The sequence below is a fragment of the Ovis aries genome, chromosome 9, assembly GCF_016772045.2.
Source record: "Ovis aries strain OAR_USU_Benz2616 breed Rambouillet chromosome 9, ARS-UI_Ramb_v3.0, whole genome shotgun sequence".
In the NCBI taxonomy this organism is placed as follows: domain Eukaryota; kingdom Metazoa; phylum Chordata; class Mammalia; order Artiodactyla; family Bovidae; genus Ovis; species Ovis aries.
Window position 1 is genome coordinate 22,363,581 of NC_056062.1, and position 7,675 is coordinate 22,371,255.

Consider the following 7,675-nt stretch of genomic DNA (forward strand, 5'->3'; position numbering starts at 1 on the left):
TGCCATGCCCTCCTCCAGGGCACCTCCCCAACCCAGGGATCAAACCCAGGTCTCCCACACTGCAGGTGGTTTCTTTACCAACTGAGCCACCAGGGAAGCCCAACAATGCCCCGTAAGTAGAGTTAAACATCGGCCTCTCCCACATTTTGACCAGCAGTCACATTTGGGTCCTCCAGTGCCAAAGAGAAACACAAAAGATGATTTCCATTCCCCTGAGCTTCTTATCTACCCCCGGCTGCACACAGCCTACTGTTACGCTCTCTTCAAACGGGCTGGCTCTTTGCTCTCTAATGTCTCGGTTCCTGGTTTCTGGACAGAGACTTTACAGGACGATGAAGGGCACGGGTTTGGGATGCACGTGGATTTGAGTTCTAACCTGGACTAGTTCTCTCATGAGCAATGTGAAAACCAGTTAAAGCAATAGTAAAAGAAACACGATAATGATAAATGATGATAATGCTGAGAATAACAAGAGCTACAGTTTGGGGGTGTTTATTAGGCACCAGGCACTGAGCAATGGACTTTATTTGCAAGATCGCCTTTCATCCTCAGATGCTGAGTTTTGATTTCTCCACTGTACTGTGGAGACAATGATAGTCATTCACATGGAGTTGCGGTATGATTTAAATAACAGAAGGCATGCAAAATACTGAGAATAGAGCCTGGTACACAATGAACACTTCATAAAGATATAATAATAATGATAACTACAGCACCCTCAAAGGGCCATTATACCCTAAATGAGGTCACTTCTCTGCAGAATGCAATGGAATCACAGCTCTTCCACCAATATGGCAGGGAGTTCATTGGTGCAAATGGGAGTCAAGTGCCTTTATAGCAAGTGGAGGTAAGAGGTAAGAAGAGCATAGAGTTGTAATTCCAGATCAGGCTGAACTGCATATCCATTCTATCTGAAGCCAAGGATCTGAAGCTGGGTATTTTAACTTGTGATTGTATTTTGAATTTTTTTTTCCCCCAGAATACCATGTTGGTTTCTGATGTCTGTGTAGACAGGTTGCCCATATTTCTTCTTCCAGCGGAGTGAAGGGATTAAGAACATGAGCTCTGGAGTCAAATGACCTGAGTTCAAATTCTGTCTTCAGCACATACCAGCTGTTTTCTTAAAAAGTTTTCTCATTTATTTATTTTTTAAACTTTTAGGGAGAACTATAGCTGATTATGGAGAAGGCAATGGCAGCCCACTCCAGTGCTCTTGCCTGGAAAATCCCATGGATGGAGGAGCCTGGTAGGCTGCAGTCCATGGGGTCGTGAAGAGTCAGACATGACTGAGCAACTTCACTTTCACTTTTCACTTTCATGCATTGGAGAAGGAAATGGCAACCCACTCCAGTGTTCTTGCCTGGAAAATTCCAGGGACAGTGGAGCCTGGTGGGCTGCCATCTATGGGGTTGCACAGAATCGTAGTTGGACATGACTGAAGTGATTTAGCAGCAGCAGTGTAGCTGATTAACAATGTTGTGATAGTTTCAGGTGCACAGCAAAGCAGCTAAGCCATGTATCACATGTATCCATTCTCTCCAAACTCCCCTCCCATCCAGGCGGTCACATAACACTGAGCAGAGTTCCCTTGCTCTACAGTAGGTCCTTGTTGGTAATCCATTTTAAATAGAGCAGTGTGTACATGTCTGTCCCAAGCTCCCTAACTATCCTTCCCCTCAATCCTTCCCCTCTGGTAACCGTAAGTTCATCCTCTACGCCAGCTGTTTTATTTGGACAATTTTCTTAACTCCTCTGTGTCTTCGTTTTCTCATCTGAAAAATGGTGATGGCAAAAAATGCTTTCTTGAGTTGATCTGAAGATTTAATGAGTTCATAGGTATAAAATGCCTAGGATAAGCCATGAAAAATTGGTATTTCTTTTAGTAAAATAAGGTATTTTAGTAAAATAAAGGAAAGATAGAGTCAGAATTTCTCTTCCTGGTCCAACCAGGAAGAAGCCTGGTGTAAATAAGCCTCAGTGTAAAATACATGTGCTTATGCACGCATGCATGCGTGCGCGTGCGCGCGCACACACACACACACACACACACACACACGCTCATCCCTCCAGCCTCTGAGCTATAGAACAGCCACCTCATCTGAGATTTCATGCCCAAGACGTTCTTCATCTTGCTGTACTGCAGGGCCATTCTTTACAAAATTGCCTCTTGCTGCAGGAAATCAGGATGCAGCAATATTAAAATGCCTGCACGAGATAGAATAAAAAGTGGAGGTCAGAGGCAGAGCCCTAGCAAAATCCACAGGCTGATGCATAATCAAAGTACAGCCCTTTCATCATATTAAAGATGTTTCTATTCCCATTTTATAAACAGACGAAGAGCCTGGATTAGAGCAGTGGGAATGTAAATGTATCTCCTAATACTATTCTGACCTTGGATATGTATATGTGTCTTCCTCTCTCTGTGTGTGTTTGTGATACAGTTTTCTGAAAGTTATTTTCAAATATCCTTATCATATTGTTCAAGACAATTGATGGTGAAGATATAGGAGATTTCTCAGGAATACACAAAGCCGAACTCAAATCAAGCAAATTGCTTCATTCATGGAGATAAAGCTAAATTGCTTGGCAAGGCAGGGAGTCAGAGAGGACAGAAAAGATCTAGAGGGAGCAGTTGGGGAACGATCAGTACGTTTTCCTGATTATTTCTGCATTTGTCAAAAAGGAACTTCTCCCTCTCCTATTTTATATTCTTAGCTGTATACACAAAGCAATCAATGGCTTTATAAATAAAGTCTATTTTTGTTATGGGTATGAGACAGCTCAGGAAATGGAACAGAAAATCACTTTCCATTCTAGTCTCAAAATCAATTGTTTCCAAATTATTTTTCTTGCAAAACTTCTATTTGTATCTTGGAATTTTCTTTCATTTACCACCACTGCTGTCTCTTTCTCTCTCTTTCCTTGCCCTGTTCAGTGAAAAGGCTGTATTTAAACTCAACATTCAAAAAATGAAGATCATGGCATCTGGTCCCATCACTTACTGGCAAATAAATGGGGAAAAAGTGACTGGTTTTATTTCCTTGGGCTCCAAAATCACTGTAGATGGTGACTACAGCCACAAAATGAAAAGACGCTGTCTCCTTGGAGGGGCTTCTCAGGTGGTGCTAGTGGTAAAGAACCCACTGCCAATGCATGGGACTTAAGAGACACAGGTTCGATTCCTGGGTCAGGAAGATTCTCTCAGGAAGGAGATGGCAACCCACTCCAGTATTTTTGCCTGAAGAATCCCATTACAGAGGAACTTGGTGGGCTATGTCCATGGGGTCGCAAAGAGTAGGACATGACTGAAGCGACTTAGAATACGTGCATCTCCTTGAAAGAAAAGCTAGGACAAACAAAGACAGATTATTAGAAAGAAGAGACATCACTTTGCCAACAAAGGTCCGATAGTCAAAGCTATGTTTTTCCAATAGTCATATATGTATGTGAGAGTTGGGCCATAAAGGAGGCTGAGCACTGAGGAACTGATTCTTTCAAATTGTGATGCTGGAGCACTCTTGAGAGTCCCTTGGACTGCAAGGAGAGCCAACCAGTCAATCCTAAAGGAAATCAACCCTGAATATTCATTGGAAGGACTGATGCTGAAGGTGAAGCTCCAATACTTTGGGCACCTGAAACGAAGAGCTGACTCTTTGGAAAAGACCCTGATGCTGGGAAAGATTGAGGGTAAGAGGAGAAAGGGATGATAGAAGATGAGATGGTTGAATGGCATCACTGACTCAATGGATATGAATTTGGGCAAACTCCAGTGGGTAGTGAAGGACAGGGAAGCCTGGTGTGCTTCAGTTCATGAGGTTGCAGAGGCAGACATGATTTAGTGACTGAGCAACAGCTGTCTCTTTTTCAAAGGTTTTTCACCATCCCTTTTGACACTTGTGATCTGTATTATAAAACCAAACTTTTAAATATGTATTGTCATTTTTCTCATCATTCCGGTAAGATCCCTGAAGGCAGGGCATATCTCCTATTTCTCTCTCCCCTATGGAATGAAGCATGGAGTCAGCAATGTAATAGGCATATAGGAAAATATTGAGCTCCTCACTCTTTGTGAAGCACTATCACACAATAATATATTGAATATGTTTTATGTGTCAGGGAGTGAGCTGATTCATTTTATCTGCTTCCAAAGCAACTGTCTCATTGTCAAGCTGCATCTTCCTAATCCTTTCCTCCCAAACCTGCTGTCCCTGGGCCAGTGGCAGACTGGTTTAGGGAAAGAGACAAAAATGAGTTAATCACGTGCTTCTTATAGGAATCTGCAACTAGGGTGGAACCCACATTTTATGGTATTGCTCTGAAAGAAGACCTCCGAAGTGTTCATTGACAGAGGAAGCGATAAGGAAAATGTGGTATACATATACAGTGGAATACTACTCAGCCACAAAAGAGTGAAACAATGCTATCTGTAGCCATGTGGATGGACCGAGAGGTTATCATACTAAGTAAAATAAGTCAGACTGAGGAAGGCAAGTATCATATGATATGAGTTACATGTTTTAGGAATCTAAAAAATGATACAAGTCAGTTTATTTAGAAAACAGAAATAGACTCACATATATAGAAAACAAACTTGTAGTTACCAAAGATGGGGGGAGGGACACATCAGGAGTTTGGGATTAACAGATATACGCTACTATATATAAAGTTAATAAAGTAGATAAACAACAAGGCCTTACTGTAGAGCACAAGGAAGTATATTCAGTATCTGTAATAACCTATAATGGAAAAGAATCTGAAAAAGAATATATGCAAGTGTAAGTGAATCGCTTCACCACTGAAGCTAACACAATGTTGTTCAGATGATGCTCTGAAAGTGCTGCACTTACTATGCCAGCAAATCTGCAAAACCCAGCAGTGGCCACAGGATTGGAAAAGGTCCATTTTCATTCCAATCCCAAAGAAAGGCAATGCCAAAGGATATTCAAACTACCGCACAATTGCACTCATCTCACACGCTAGCCAAGTAGTGCTCAAAATTCTCCAAGGCAGGCTTCAACAGTATGTGAACCATGAACTTTCAGATGTTCAAGCTGGTTTTAGAAAAGGCAGAGGAATCAGAGATCAAATTGCCAATACCTGCTGGATCATTGAAAAAGCAAGAGAATTCCAGAAAAACATCTACTTTTGCTTTATTGACTATGCCAAAGCCTTTGACTGTGTGGATCACCACAAGCTGTGGAAAATTCTTTAAGGGGTGGGAATACCAGACCACCTGACCTGCCTCTTGAGAAATCTGTATGCAGGTTAAGAAGCAACAGTTAGTACTGGACATGGAACAACAGACTGGTTCCATATTGGGAAGGGAGTACAACAAGGCTATATATTGTCAACCTGTTTATTTAACTTATATGCAGAGTACATCATGAGAAATGCTGGGCTGGAGGAAGTACAAGCTGGAATCAAGATTGCTGGGAGAAATATCAATAATCTCAGATGCACAGATGACACCACCTTATGGCAGAAAGTGACTAAAGAGCCTCTTGATGAAAGTGAAAGAGGAGAGTTAAAAAGTTGGCTTAAAACTCAACATTAAAAAAATTAAGATCATGGCATCTTGCCCCATCAGTTCATGGCAAATAGATGGGGAAACAATGGAAACAGTGACAGACTTTATATTTTGGGCTCTACAATCACTGCAGATGGTGAGTGCAGCCATGAAATTAAAAGATGCTTGCTCCTTGGAAGAAAAACTATGGCCAACCTAGACAGCATATCAAAAAGCAGAGATATTACTTTGAACAAAAGTACATCTAGTCAAAGCTATGGTTTTTCTAGTAGTCATGTGTGGATGTGAGAGTTGGACTCTGAAGAAAGCTGAGCTCTGAAGAATTGATGCTTTTGAACTGTGGTGTTGGAGAAGACTCTTGAGACTGCAAGGAGATCCAACCAGTCCGTCCTAAAGGAAATCAGCCCTGAATATTCATTGGAAGGACTGATACTCAAGCTGAAGGTCCAATAATTTGGCCACCTGATGTGAAGAACTGAGTCATTTGAAAAGACCCTGATGCTGGGAAAGATTTAAGGTGGGAGGAGAAGGGGATGAGAAAGGATGAGATGGTTGGATGGCATCACTGACTTGAAGAACATGAATTTGAGTAAGCTCCAGAAGTTGGTGATGGATAGGGAAGCCTGGCATGCTGCAGTCCATGGGGTCTCAAAGAGCTGGACACAACTGAGTGACTGAACTGACTGACTGACTGACTGACTGAACACATTATTGAAATCAACTATACTGGAATTAAAAAGAGAAAGCCTTACTCACATCATCAGGTGAGGCACCCTCTCCAACTGATGTGAAGCATGGTCTTGCTTCAGATTCTATAAGTCATTTCTGTTTTCCAATAACCTCCACTCCATTTTGGTGGGGAAGTGTTTGATGTAACTTATTGAGTGATTTTCCCCCAACCCTTCACCACTAAACACACACACACACAAACCCCATGTCTTATTGCAATCCCACAACAGTCCCATCAAGCAGAAATCCTCTTCCTCTCCTCTTTGCTGTGTTAGATCCCGAAGCCTAGAGACTCCATGTAGTTCAAAGTTCCAAGGGGTAGGTGGTGTAACTGGTCTTTGACTTAACCTCTAGCCTCTCAGAGAATCAGATTCAGATTTATTGGCTTTTCCACCATGTTTCAGACCCGATCAAGCGAATGCCTATGAATCAAATAAGAATCAGTGCCTACAAAACTCCATTCTGTGCAGATCAAAAACTACAGCACACCCTTCCAAAGGAGCCTCAACCATTGTCTTCTCACTCCCCTGATATCCTGTGGCCACGTCTGGGTTTCTGGGAGTTGGTGAAGTGATTTTGAATGGAAAAGCTGACTGGGGCAGTGTGGGTACCCGGCACCTGGAACTTGAACCTGGCAGTTAGATACAGGAGCTGAAAGGATGGGTCAGGATGTGACAAGGACATGGAGAGGGCAGGCATGATGATCCTGCGCAAGCTGAGGGTGGAAGCGAGGAACAACCCAGAGGCAGCAAAGGAAGCCTTGTGCTAGAGGAGAATGCAGTCCGTATGCAGAAAGAAGCAGAGGCACCATGACACACGTGTGACACCATGACACGTGTGACGCCATGACACATGTGTGAAGCCATGACACGTGTATACACACTCGCAGGCACATGTGTCTGTAAGAGCCAGCAGTCAACTCGGCAGGGACATGACTAACTGGAACTGAAGCAGGAAGACTAGCACCTGCACAGGTCCTGGAGAACTTCACTGTGGAATTGCAGGAAGGTCTGAAAACCACTGAAGATCCCAGGGGGCAGATAGGGGACTTTGGACTGGGAGCGTGGGGGCGGATGGAGGCTACCTATCCTACAGTCTGGAAAATTTTTTGGTGTTTATAATCCACAAGGTCATAGTAGTGTGTACTGGCAGAATATCAGCCACATTTACATCTTATACTCACTTCCTTCCACACACACTCCCAGAAACACACACATTCACAATGCCATCCTTGAGAGCTGAAAAAAGTAGATAATACCCTAGTCTAGCTGCTGCTGCTGCTGATAAGTCGCTTCAGTCCTGTCCAACTCTGTGTGACCCCATAGACGGCAGCCCACCAGGCTCCGCTGTCCCTGGGATTCTCCAGGCAACAACACTGGAGTGGGTTGCCATTTCCTTCTCTAATGCATGAAAGTGAAA